The 14,708-nt window shown below is 39.3% G+C and overlaps 1 protein-coding gene across 2 annotated transcripts in view; it reads right to left on the bottom strand.

The window, feature by feature from the left end:
* MAP2 (microtubule associated protein 2) overlaps positions 1–14,708 on the bottom strand; it is a 316,282-nt gene that overhangs the window by 238,160 nt on the left and 63,414 nt on the right. For both annotated transcript variants that reach the window (XM_055123372.1, XM_055123371.1), the window contains exon 2: positions 721–770. The gene's annotated coding sequence lies outside the window, so the exon portion shown is untranslated. The remainder of the gene's footprint in view (positions 1–720; positions 771–14,708) is intronic.

Genomic DNA, 14,708 nt, shown 5'->3' with positions numbered 1-14,708 from the left:
AAATCAATGTTTTCCTTTAGGTTAATTATTAGCCAAAAGCTTATATAATTTTAGATTAACCACCTGGCATCTTGCCCTTTTATGAGCACCAAAAGCCTTCGGTTCCTTCAAAGGATAGTTTTTTTTTTTCTCTTTTAATTTTGTTTTATATGTTTGTGAGAAGACAGAAGAGACACATGAAATTTCCAAGTCCAAAGACTTTGTTATTCTAAAGTTAGGTAAGCTTGTTTAGAATCCACAGTCAAAGCAATTAATGAGAACGAGGACAAAAAAAATGACATCTTAAGCCTCTGCAATTAACTAGAATTTGCTGTTGATTAGCAAGATTTCAATTACATGCTCCTGATGATGTGTGGCTAGCAAACGGTGGGCCTCAGGAGTGTTTTCCTACAAATTCAGAAAGCACACTATTCTTTAAAAGGTTAGACACCTTTAGTAAGAAGTCATTATTTCCAAGTATGCTTACTAAACAATGAAGTTTAAATTTGATCTCTTTAATCAAAATTAAACTAGCAACACAGGTAAAATACATTACACACACAATAAAGCAATCAGATTACCTACAGAAATAAGAAAAAGTAACAAAGGGAATATGTTTGCAAGATCCCAAGTCGGCCATACATCCAAACCACACTGCTTCGGACTCTATCCCAGCTGTCTAAAGATACCTCTACCTTATTTCACAGCTTATTTACCCATCAATATGAATACACAACTAACCTTTGTTTCAGCCAGCAGTAGCAAAATGTCTTGTATCAAATCAATGAAATCTGTAAGAGAAACAAGCAAAAATCCAGTAAATTAAGACAGTTTACTACGTCTCTTATTTCACTAGAGAGAAAGACAATTAGAATTTACTCCTACTTTATAAAGAGCATAACCATCATTCCTTGCAATATTCTCATGTTTTATAAAATTTAAAGAAGTAGCTGAGTGTGTCTTTATCAGTAGAAATTGGGGAAAATATTTTATTCTTATCCCAGTGAGTCGCATTAAAAATACAGAATGGAAACAAAGTTCTAAGAGAGCCTGCTTTCTTTTTTGACCTCTGGACTTGTGTTTTCTTAGGGGTTTGTTTGCTTGCTTTGCTTATCTTAAGGGGCACATTTCTATTTGCACCACCAAGCCCAGCTGCTTTGTAAATAATTTTCTGGTCCCTTCTCCTGCCTTCTCCCATTCAGTTATTAAGCAAACAGAAAGAGAATTGTGAAGATTTATGTTGCCTGAAGGCTCAATCCTAACTGTGAACATCTGCCATTTCAAACACAGAGGTCAAGACTTCTTGTATAGTATCTCACTGGACAATGCCCTGGGCATAACTCAAAAGAAATTCTTTCCAATAGGATTCACCATCTGCCTCCAAGGAGCTTAACTTATCAGCACACTCAGAGTGCCACTTTTTAATCTTATAAGCCTCTTTCTTCACAACAGTGAGGTGGGGGAAATGTCAGAAAATAATTGTGAGTGCTAATTGCCAGAGCTGTATTTCCAAAAAAGAAACTGTGCTGTACTATTAGGTCAGATTAAGTAATAAACCTATGTCAAGTTGAAGTACACTCGTTTACATCTCACTAGGAATAAAAATTGAAAGGAGCTAACATATTTTAGCTGTTAGATTATTAAGGTCAATTGTCAACTGAAAAGTCATCTTTCACACTTTCTGTGCTTCTCATTTCAGGTTACATTAGAGTCTAAATTTACAGACATTGTTACTGCTTCAGGAATAGAAATAATTGCTTAAATTTCAATTTAGAGATACACGTGTAGGCAATATTGCAGTTGCAAAATAAATTAAAAACCAAGCATATTTTCTAAAATATAGTGTCATTTTATTTGTCAATAATGCTAAGTGTTTTTCAAGCACTGAGTAGCTTTTCTAAATAACATCATTTAGTAATCAGGAATCCAAAGTTGTTTGCTATCAAAAAGCTTCCTTACAGTATAATGGGATGGGGTGACTATGAAGAGTATCCCCCCAAAAAATAAAGTTTAGATATAAAGATAGAAGTTTAGACACATACACATGCACACACATTAGCAAAAAGTTATGAAAGATCAAAGAATGAAATAAAATCAACCAAAATCCTATAATATGGATAAAAATTTACAGGAGGGAGAGTGCAGCCACGTGGGCTTTCCCATTTCTCCGCGCCCGCACCCCCAGAATGACTGACGAAGAGGAGGGAGCTGCTTGGGACACCAGCAGCCCACCAGCAACCTGCAGTATGTGACTTGAGAGTTTCCGCCAGGTCCCCCATGCGGAAATCTCTCTCTCTCTCCTTCAACTTTTTCCCTGGACTTTAGACAGAAACCCAAAACCGCGCGGCCGCGCGCGACCTAATGTCATCTTAGTATCAGCAATATGTAATGGTTCCTTCTTAATGGGTCGGACTTTTGTGGGTGATCCTAACAAGAATAGTAAGTATTTTGTTGAAATATTGAAGGCAATCAAAATGGTAGCCATCTCTCTAGACTGAACTAAGCTATATCCCCACGCCGGCTGAGAAGAAATATCCTTCTTTCTCGGGAAGAAACGTGGCGTGGTGTCAAACATAGTGTGATGTCCATTAAGCAAACAGACCTGGTGGCGTGGGAATGGGAAATAAGGGGAAAAATTAGGTACATGGACCAGCGGGACGCTGGTGGTATCTCGAGCCGGAGCCAATATCAGCGCAAGACCTTTGGTTCCAGAAACTGCTTGCAGACACTCTACTAGACTATCAACTAAGCCAGAGCTTAGTTGATAGTCTAGTAGAGTGTCTGCAAGCAGACACTCTACTAGAAATAACCATCCTCTTCGGTTTTTTTCCCTTTGTCAGACAGCGTGGCAATTACTAAACAGGCGTGAACTCGTTGGCGCGGGGCAAGGGGGAAAAAGAAAAGTTATGTAACAAACAGCAGGACTTAATATCTCTATATTCTTAGTAATGGAGAACTATCAAATGCCTCATTGGCAATAGGACTGTCTTTTTCTTTTTGGGGGGAAACCCCAGCAATGGTAGTGAGTTGTGTGTTGAAACATGGAATGTAATCGAGATAAGCGTAAATGAAGTGAAACTTATCACGTACAAGGGTGGGGACTAGGGAGGTGGGAGGGGGCGGCAGATATACTGGGGGGGTTGGTGATGGAAGATGGGCACTGGTGAAGGGAAGGGTGTTTGAATATTGTATAACTGACATAATCCTGAGAACTTTGTAACCCTCCACTTGGTGATTCAATAAAAAAAAAAAATTTAGCTTTTGGACCCGGCTGTGGAAGGAGCATGATGGAGGGGCCCGAGGGAGCGCCCTCGGACCCCAAGCAGCCCACTGAACTAATTCCGGCATGGGACCAGAGACCCCACGGCGTGCTGAAGCTGTGGGACCCGGGCATCCCCCAATTCTTTTAACCTGTCTCTCTCTCAACTCCTCCCTCCCGAGCACAGCGCAGTGGCCGCGGTTTTCCTGAGCGCAAAACGGAGACGCCGATTCAGCCAAAACAGGACGTGAGCGCGCTTGCGGGAGTCCCCAGGGGGCGGGGGCGGCGACCCCCGCCCACCGCAGTTAGATACTTAAACCCACCTCCCCCACGTGTGCTTCCTTTTGGACCCGGCTGTGGAAGGAGCATGATGGAGGGGCCCGAGGGAGCGCCCTCGGACCCCAAGCAGCCCACTGAACTAATTCCGGCATGGGACCAGAGACCCCACGGCGTGCTGAAGCTGTGGGACCCGGGCATCCCCCAATTCTTTTAACCTGTCTCTCTCTCAACTCCTCCCTCCCGAGCACAGCGCAGTGGCCGCGGTTTTCCTGAGCGCAAAACGGAGACGCCGATTCAGCCAAAACAGGACGTGAGCGCGCTTGCGGGAGTCCCCAGGGGGCGGGGGCGGCGACCCCCGCCCACCGCAGTTAGATACTTAAACCCACCTCCCCCACGTGTGCTTCCTTTTGGACCCGGCTGTGGAAGGAGCATGATGGAGGGGCCCGAGGGAGCGCCCTCGGACCCCAAGCAGCCCACTGAACTAATTCCGGCATGGGACCAGAGACCCCACGGCGTGCTGAAGCTGTGGGACCCGGGCATCCCCCAATTCTTTTAACCTGTCTCTCTCAACTCCTCCCTCCCGAGCACAGCGCAGGGGCCGCGGTTTTCCTGAGCGCAAAACGGAGACGCCGAGCCTCTCTCTAGGTTTCTCCATCTTATGAGCACCATAAAAGGGTAAAAGTTTATAGTGATGTTATTTCTGGTTGTACTTTCCCTGGACTTTATACAGAAACCCAAAACCGCGCGGCCGCGCGACTTAATGTCATCTTAGTATGAGCAATATGTAATGGTTCCTTTCTAATGGGGCGGACTTTTGTGGGAGATCCTAATAGTAAGTCTATTGCTGAAATATTGAAGGCAATCAAAGTGGTAGCCATCTCACTAGACTGAACTAAGCTATATCCCCACGCCGGCTGAGAAGAAATTTTCTTCTTTCTCGGGAAGAAACACGGTGTGTCATCAACTACAGTGTGATGTCCATTAAGCAAACAGACCTGGTGGCGTGGGAATGGGATATAAGGGGAAAAATTATGTACAAGGAACAGCGGGACGCTGGTGGAATCTCGAGCCGGAGCCGACACCAGCGCAAGACCGTCGGTTCCAGAGACTGCTTGCAGATACTCTACAAGTCTATCAACTAAGCCAGAGCCCCACGCCTGCTGATGACGGGAAATAACCATCCTTTTCGGTTTTTTTTCCCTTGTCAGGCAGCGTGGCGATTACTAAAACAGGCGTGAACTCGGTGGCGCGGGGCAAGGGGGAAAAAGAAAAACTATGTAACAAACAGCGGGACTTAATATCTCTATATTCTTAGCAATGGAGAACTATCAAATGCCTCCTTGGCAATAGGACTGCTTTTCTTTTTTGGGGGAAACCCCAACAACGGTAGTGAGTTGTGTGTTGAAACATGGAATGTAATCGAAATAAGGCGTAAACGAAGTGAAACATATCATGTGCAAGGGTTGGGACTGGGGAGGTGGGAGGGGGCGGCAGGTATACTGGGGGGGTTGGTGATGGAAGATGGGCACTGGTGAAGTGAAGGGTGTTTGAGAACTGTATAACCGACATAATCCTGAGAACTATGTAACCCTCCACATGGTGATTCAATAAAACTTAAAAAAAAAAAAAAAAAAAAAAAAAAAATTTACAGGAGGCATATTTGAGGTGGGTCTTGAACAAGTCAATGCATTTTGCTAGGTGGCCATGGAATGAGGAGGTTAACTATGATGCATTCAGCAATCACAAAGTGACAGCAGAAGGAAACCTCTAACACCTGCAGTCCTACCTTATTAGAGTGTAAAATACATGAGCAAAAACTGGCTAAGTAAAAAGTACTAAGGATAATGACCTTCATTGACAACTGAAGGAGAATCACTGCAGCACTATAGCACTGTCATCCCATTGTTCATCGATTTGCTCGAGCGGGCACCAGTAACGTCTCCATTGTGAGACTTGTGACTGTTTTTAGCATATCGAATACGCCAGGGGTAGCTTGCCAGGCTCTGCCGTGCGAGAGAATATGTACTTAAATTACATTTGTGTACATTACGGTGAACCATGGAAGGTTTTAAGGAAAAGAACTGCTCAGTAAGGAAATTTAATCTGGCAATACTGAAGATTGAATGAATCAAAGAACAGACTGTTTAAGTGTCCCCTTAAGAAATGCATATCAGTTATATTGAAGCTCAGCTACAGAAAATTGAAGGGGAATCAAAGCAGAGGTGCCAGAAGGCTTCAGCTAGTACATGGGTCAGTCCTCTCCAGCTGCCATAACAAAATCCTACAGACTGGGTGACTTAAATAGCAGTTACGCATTTTCACCTACTTCTGGAGGCTGCAAGGTACCAACCTTGTTGGTTCATGGAAGGGTAAGCCTTCTTCTCAACTTGTGGACAGCTTCCTTCTCTGTCCACCTGTGGCCTCTGTTGAATTATGGCTCTGCTTTTATGACCTTATTTCCACTAACCCCCGCATCAACTTGGGAACTCTGAAGGGACACACACAACTGAGTTCCTAGCCAGCCGTGTGTAGAACCTCCCTTTGGGCTTTGGGGCAGGCACAGGACCAAGAGAAAGAGATAAGTTGTTGAGAGATGAGACGGACTCCCGGAAAGAGGATGACATTCTTAGAAACAGGAAAGGCTGAATGAAGATCAGGTTGCCGAGAGACAGCAGGTGACAATCTGTCTCTACAGACTGTGTCTACATTAAGTATGAGCTTCTGATAAACTAAGACTGTTAAGGTATTTATCAGACAACTAACCTAGTGGGCTGAACACAAGATGTTATATCATAGGCAAGCGTGAAATCTTATGTAACAGAAAACAGAAGACTAAAAGGTGGACAAACAATGTGGTGGGAAAATAAAGCTATAAATATTGGATAAAACAAAGCTATTAATATTGAATCAGAAACATAGGCCTGTGTTCCAAATCATAGAATCAGGTTGTCTAGGCAGACCCTGCGACTGTGTAGTATCACACTTTGCCAGTGGAGATAAGTGATGGGTAGAGAGAACTGGCTCTCTGTTACTCCCTATTGCCTTTATGTTCTGCTTTCTTAATTTGGGGTTTGGGTCCTGGATAAGAGGGTCTACTCCTACACTATGCTTGAGAATTGCTCCAGGCAGTGCTCGTGGAGCATTCAATGCCGGGCACCGAACAGAACCAGACTGCCATGTACATACATACTGCTCTCCGGCCATCTGGGGCATCTCTCAGCCCACTCCCATATTGTTCTTTTGGTTATTTGTTTATATACTGATTAACTTTTATAGATTTTTATTTAACTTTTTAATGTTTAATTTATGTATACTTTTATTTAGGCACCATGATATACAAAGCTGCTAATAACAAGAGTTTTAGGCTTATGGTGTTCCTTCTCCAAGCCCGACTCCAAACCTACCAAGTGCCAGCATCCCTCTACTAATATGCCCAGTTTGCTTCCACCGCCACCCCTGCCGGCCTCCACAGGGATGCATTTCTAGATTGAATTACTGTAGTTCTAGTTCCAGGTTTCCAGGAGTGTCAACCTGGTGGTCTGGATGGATACAGATACCTCACCTATACTCCCTTCCACCACAAAGTGTGTCCAAGGCCCCTGACCCGGGGGGTCCCCGTGTTTCTTCCAGATCACCTCTCCTCATTCCCTGCTCCATTTCTCTCCTTCCTTGGAATTTGCATTTCTGGACTCTAGGACCAAGAGTTTGATGGATGCTGTTTTGAGGATGCACAATTTATTTATTTATTTATTTATTTATTTATGGATTTGTTTACTTATTTTGTTAAGCTCCCATTCCATTCCTTGACAAATCCATATTGTTTTTAGCGAATGCCATACTTTCCCTGCCCACACTGTGGGCTGCTGTAGGTCAGTAACCCAGCAAATCCAGGTTTGTATTTCAGGCACTTAAGTGTGGTACGGTATGTGGCACCAAGTCAGGAATCTATAAATGTGGAATGAGTCACTCCCCGGAAAGAGGCTGAGTCATGGACAAGCCTACTAATTTCACCTCTAGACTTTGTATTATTCATATAAAAATCATTGTAGGTAGCAAGGCACTACACATCACTCTAAATGGAATGTTCTGTGCTCTGACAAAATTGCTGTAGCTGCAGTCACAATGGATGAAAATAGAGGTTAAGGCTCAAGAGGACCAATTACATGCTGGGAAATCACATCCAATTCACCCACGTATTGTCACAACACAGAAGTAAGGGTAGGTGATGCAGCAAGTAGAAATAATAAATGCCCATTTAAAGTGCAAAACTTTCTAAACCTCAATCATGGAACGTGTTTGATGAAAACTGTTCTTATTCCTACATAACAACATCAACAAGAAACATCATTATGTGTTTAATATATGTGTTTAACCTAAGCATTGTACACATGCGTTGATCACATGATAATCATTTTGTCACAGGACCAAATAAATCCTATATTATTATTATTCAGGGTGTGTAACCTTATGGAAGACTAAATACTCATTACCTATGAACAAAAAGTTCCCTTTAAGTTATATCACACAAGTGACATTGATTAAGGCAAGAAAATAGGCTTAGAAGCTGAAGATGAAATATATATATGGTGAAAGATGTACATGTGTATATATATATATATATTTTCTTATATACAAGACTTGTGCATATTCAATTTTTTCCATCTTTTAAGGTAAAGTGACAGAAGGTTTTTCCTTCTGTGATGTGAGTCCCCAAGGAAATCTGACATAGTCAAATTTGGGCAGAAGAACTAACTGAAAAAAAAATTACAAGTGTTTAAATTTAAAATACTTTAGCCACCTATAATTTTCTCTAACTATCTTCAGTGGGACAAAATTTTTCAATATTACAAGAAACTTTTTGTTGATATTATGTTAAAGGACTACAGAAATAAAAAAGTCTTATATATTTGCATCCAAGATTCTTTATCATTCCATGTAACTTTTATTTTCTCAAAGTTAGGCATATAAATAACTTAAAAGTTAACCTGCACAAGGAAGTTCTGTGATAAGTAAAAGTAACAGTGAGAAGTATAAACTATTTGCAATCTAAAATGCATCTGAAGGATGCTGCATTTATTTTGATAATGAAGCAGGACATTGAATGATTCTCAAATATTTAAAAGTCAATAGTTTATTTGTAGCAGTATGAAAACCTATCCACTTACTCAAATGATTAGTCTTTAAAATAGGAACTTTCCTTCTAAATAGTTTTATTTACAGCAAAGTGAATGTACTCTTAATTATTTGTTCAAAAATCTTTAATCATCTCAGTAATACCTGGGTTTTCATCTGATATTATTTGAAAAGATGCAGATACCCATGAGGCATTCAGCAAGAAGGCTGTCTCTTGGATCTGTCATTATGATCTATCTTTTAAAGATATTTTTTAACGTTAATGCCAAAACTTCTATTTTCTCCGATTTGGAATTTACACAGTCACCTGAGCATACCAAGAGGTTGCTCTATTCTCTAAGTGAAATATGCATGTCAGAGGAATGTACAGGTACTGGCAATACTTCAACAATAAAGTAGATCTGGTCCCAAAGCTCTAATTTCCTGAACACTCTGTTAATGTACTAACAAGCCAAATTGAAGCATTCCATGCATTTTTGAACCTATCTCTTTTTTTGAGCCAAAGGCTTTCTCCTGGGTGAGCCCAGGTGTATTTAACTTCTAAGTTTGTTTTTGTTATAACTCAATTAAAGTATAATTTAATTACTTTAATAAAATCATCACAAATCCCCAAAAGAGATATAAAAGGAATGACTTTGGAACTATTTACTATAAAGACTATTTTTATTCATTTTAATATTCTTTTTACATTTCATCTTATATACAAGGAACTCTCCCCTTTAAAGTTCAGAATTTACACATAACAATGGGCAATGCAATATATGGAACACATGTAACTGCAATGAAATGAGGGTTTCCCATAAACCTAAAAGCATTAATCTAGAAAACAGATCTGCTGTTACCATATGTTAAGCATTATGTAGTTTCTTAGACTTTATCATCTCTCAATGGTACTAATCAAGGGCAAAAGATTTAATTTTCCCCACAGTAACATTGGCCAAAAAGCATTAGAATAAAGGGAAAATAGCGCAAATTAACTGCACATCTTCTTCCTATAATTCACAGTCCTATACTTACACTTTTTCAACTGGAGATCCAACTAGGGTCAGCTGCATGCAAGGCAAATGTCCTAAGCCCTGAATGCTCGCTCACTCTCTCTCTCTCTCTCTCTCTCTCTCTCTCTCTCTCTCTCTCTCTGGCCCCTCAACCATTTATTGAAAACTATAGAGAAAATAATACAAATGTTTGTTAAATTTCTAATCTACTGTACTCATTCTTTAACATCACGGAAGTAATACTGCATGTCTAACCAAATATTTATGGCTGACTATAATCCAAGACAATTCCTATCATTGCTCTAAAACACATTTTTCCAGGCAAATAGAATACAAATTAGAGTTAATTACGCACTATTCTAACTAAAACCTTTTGATTTTTTTTTATTTGATAGCAGGTGCTTTTCTAGGGACTAGAATATGATAGTCAAAAAATTATAACACGGTTCCTGCCTGATTGGAGCTTGCATTTCTCAACTGCAACATAAATATATGTGAATGACAACTAATATGAAGAAAACAAAGAATCAAATGAATGAACGAATGGCAAAGAACATTCTCTGTTCTAGAATTCAGCATCAATAAAGTAGAGGCTGAAAATAATTTACCACAGGAAGAAATCTAGACACTCAACTACTACCCTGTCAGAGGGGACATTTCAACCAGAAGTGCCTGGACCTACATCTCTCTTTAAATTAAAAGGTATAAATACAACAAAATCATGTGAAGCCGGAAAGTATGTAAAAAGTGCTAGCATGGTGTTTCAAGTACTAATTTCTTGCCAACACCAAAGCAACATATTACTTCTGTAGGATTTTAAATTATTCTAATACATAGTCTTGCATAATTCTGTAAACTAAAATAATCTCTGCTGACCTAGATTTAGTTGGCTATGACACATTGTCAGGAATGACGTCTGATTCCCAATGAAGGTAACTTTAGTAATGCAATCCTCAGTTGTAAACTTGCCAATGTGTCAAATGTCATGAAAGCAAGAAAACAATAGAGAAACAAGGGAAAACAAGTGACCTCATTTTTCATATGTTCATGCAACTAAATTTTTCCAAATAACATCAAGTATTTCATTTCTAAACTTTCAAAACAAAAACATTTTTGTTTTGCTTTGCTTTGTTTTGTTTTGGGATTATACCCAGTGATGCTCAGGGCTTAATCCTGGCTCTATGCTCAGGGATCAATCCTGGCAGTGCTCAGGGGACCATTCGTGGTACTAGGGACTGACTGAGATAGGATGCAAGTACCTGTGGAACTATATCTCTGACACCACAAAATAAATTTTTAAAAAATTTACAGGGGCTGGAATGATAGCACAGCGGGTGGGCGCTTGCCTTGCATGCGGCCGACCCGGGTTCGATTCCCAGCATCCCATATGGTCCCCTGAGCACCGCCAGGGGTAATTCCTGAGTGCAGAGCCAGGAGTGACTCCTGTGCATCGCCAAGTATGACCCAGAAAGCAAAAAAAAATAATAATAATAATTTAGAATAGGAGAGTTCGAGAATATATCCATAATTAACTGATTAAATCTATTTCTTAAGCCAGGCAAAAATTGTTTACAATACATCCCTGATTAAACTCTTGCGGGTACATACATCTTCAAGCTGTTGGCAGAAAAATAAGCTTTGACAGAAGTTAGGCACTGAAATGCCACCCATGTGACTCCCAGGAAACTAGCCAGGAATGGCCTGACTAGGTCACCTTGTCACTTCTTGGAGCAGTCAGTGCCTGATGGACCAAGTACCACAGCCAAGTAACTATATACAGTCTTCAGCAGTTAGAGAAAGTCAATGGGCCACTCCTTGTTTGTAATGAAAAAGCCAATTACCAACTTTTGGGTTGTGTGTCATGTTCCAGGAATGCCACACAGCTACCCCTGAATTTCTGTCTGCCAGTTTCAGTGTGCCATAAATTCTGAGCTAAAAGACTTAAGTTTTCTCACAAAACATTTTTTCTTCAGCTAATAGCTGAAGGATATTCAAGGAGTGGAAAAAGCATTGTTTTCTAGCCAGTTCCAAAACAAGGAAAGCAGAATAAAAAAAGTAGCATGAAAATGTAGAGTATTGCCTGACTTGTGCAAACTTCTTCCCCCAAAGAATTTACTGAAAAAAGAAAAAGTAAGATTCAGTGTAATACTGCAGTCACAATTTCTTGATATGTAACTGCATCCTACCTGCCATGGGTCAGTAAATGCCAACTCCTGCAAGGAAACAGCTTGTACTTAACCACTGCTCATGGGGAAAAAAATCAGTTTACTCTTCCCACAGAACAAATGGCTCATACCTAAGGGTTAAAAACATTTTCCCCCAAAACGCATATCAAAATATATATATTATATGTCATCCTTGGGAGGATTAACCATGCAAGGGTCTTAAGCCTTAATTTTTGAATAAAAAGAACCAGGCTCTAAGAGATTAAAGGAATGTCCTAAGGTCATCTAAATTGTAAGAAACGCAAAGGGGTCCAAGGCCAAGTTTCCTGATAGGATGATAACCTTGGTAAAGTGAAGGAAACTGGCAGAAAATGCTGCATAATCAATCTTCTTGAAGGACTGTACGGGAAAAAAAATCTCTCCCAGCTGTCACCCATCTTTCCAGGATCCATGAATTTTATTTAATCTTTCCCATGATGAAAGGATGGATAAAGTAAATGGTACGTGCTCTCTTAAGACAAAACATGCTGGTGTGACTTGGAGATTTTTCAAAACATTACTACAAACTCTGGCATTGCCAAAAGGCAAATTGAACAGTGACGTATATAACATTTTGGCCTCAAAATTCAAAATATATTTTTCTTCTAAACAAGATCCATAACACATAAACTCTACCAATGAATCTAATAAATAAATTTCAAGTACAACTTTTTTCAACATAGGGAAGTGTGCTACTGAGTCTTAGGACCTGAATTAAAATAAAGATGAAAACAAGCTACACTTTTCAGTACCAGCATTTTCCCTTTTTTCATATACATCTTACTTTTATGTATTATTTATTTCTGTAATGAATATATATTATATCCAATAATTAAGACATAAACAAAAATTAATTTCATAACTTTTTTTTCCACTATGATCACAGAAGAAAAAATTGCCTTAAAAGGAGTATCAGAACAAAGGATTTGGCTCAATGAGAGAGTGCATGGATTGTATGTATAAGGCCCCAGATTCAATCCAGAGCAACACACACACACACACACACACACACACACACACAAGACAGCTCCAAAGCACATGTCCTGGGTACACAGGCTCAGAATACCCCCGGAATACCCTGAGTACTGCTTAAGGAACATCTCCCCAAAGAAAAACATTACAAAAAAGTATTTAATATCATAGTTATAGTAGATGTATGATACAAGTAACTTAAATTTAAAACCAAGCAAACGCCTCATGACCTGACATCAAAATATTCTCTTTTGTTATTTATTAGGCAAATTTATACCTCTGTTTCTAAGTTCTAAAAAAAAAGAAAAGATTCATTCTGAACTAATTGATAGGGCGACTATACAATAATAAGAAAACAATTATACAAATGAATGTAGTAATATCTCTACAAAAACATAATAAGATAGTAAATGCTAGTTAATTTGAATTAGACCACCATCATGTGTTATATTGACAATCAAATTTATTATCAAAATAATTTTTATCTCATACAAACAAAACCTGAAACAGCAAAAAGATAACAGAAAGAGACTAGAGTTCCTTGAAAATTGAATGAGATTATCTATATGCAGAGCAAATCAGAAAGTTTGGTATAGACTAGGAGCCCAACAAATGAATTTTCTTCCTTTTTGATCCTAACTGAGGCTGATGCAGATCTTTCCAAAAAGTATTTTAACCTCAACACTTATTGCCACATATATCAAATGGAAAATTGTTGACACAGTTTTTAATAAGACTAGTTCTGAGCTATTGAAAAACTGAGGTAAAGAATCTGATATATATTTCTGATGATGACATTAATTAACCTTGTATATCTTTACTACCCATGATCTGCCCATATTATTTTTCATGAGAAATTCTGACATAGTCATCTATGCAAATATTTCTATGTCTACACTAAGTAAGAGTGTTATGTGATATGAGAGACACTATGCCTGGGTAACACACTGGAGTTCAAGGTAAGAGATCTAAGACACATGATCAGTCTTAAATGAAACTTTTTTTTAACATATAAATACTTGTAAAATGTTATGTTTATTTTAAAGGTACACAATCAAGTAAGTTTATATGACTAGGAATGCATTCTTCTGAAAAAAGAACAGGAATGTGATATAACTAAGAAAAATAACATCATAAAATCAAGTTGAACAAAATGTTCATGTAAACCACCTATCTTTTCAGTTATATTATACTGTGAACTAAGAATAACTGCTTAATAACAAAGGGAAGGAGAGACTTAGAATGAAAACATATGCAAAGTCTATATTCTGAACAAAAATCTAACACCATATTTCCTTCTATTTTAGAAACCTAAAGATAAACTGGCTTATAGTTCAGAAATCTAAGTCAGGGACTTTTATATATGTGTGAGCATAACACCTCCCCTTCTTCCTTCTGGAACCCAATATACCTTTCTGGGAGGGAGGGGGGATTAATTTTATATGGTATATACAGAGTTGACAATACACAACTCAGTCTCACACCAAGCTCAGCCATAGGACAGCATAAGTCAATTTATAGACTCCGTTCTCTAGATACATGGATTGGTTGAAAAATAAAAATCATAACAAATTAGACTGGGTGATCACCATAGAAAGACTTGAGGTCTATCTGTGAAGTGATACCAGAGGGAATGCTCAGGTTTGAACCTTTCAATTAATGACTCCTCTTCCTCAGGATGCCCACATCCAGTGAGAGATCTTTGTATGAGACCGATCCAACTTTGCTGCAAAGAAGCAACTCTAAAAAGCATTCTCTCACTGAGAAGCACATGCTCTCTCACAGGGCCTACTTGGCATCTTCATTTTTCCACCTGTCTACTCCAGTTTCCTCTGCTTCCTTCCCATGGGCATTGATCCAACAAACATTCTGGAAGCTAATTTCTGT

This window comes from Sorex araneus, chromosome X (genome assembly GCF_027595985.1).
Source record: "Sorex araneus isolate mSorAra2 chromosome X, mSorAra2.pri, whole genome shotgun sequence".
NCBI classification, from domain to species: Eukaryota; Metazoa; Chordata; class Mammalia; order Eulipotyphla; family Soricidae; genus Sorex; species Sorex araneus.
This window is presented reverse-complemented; position numbering and strand designations above follow the sequence as displayed.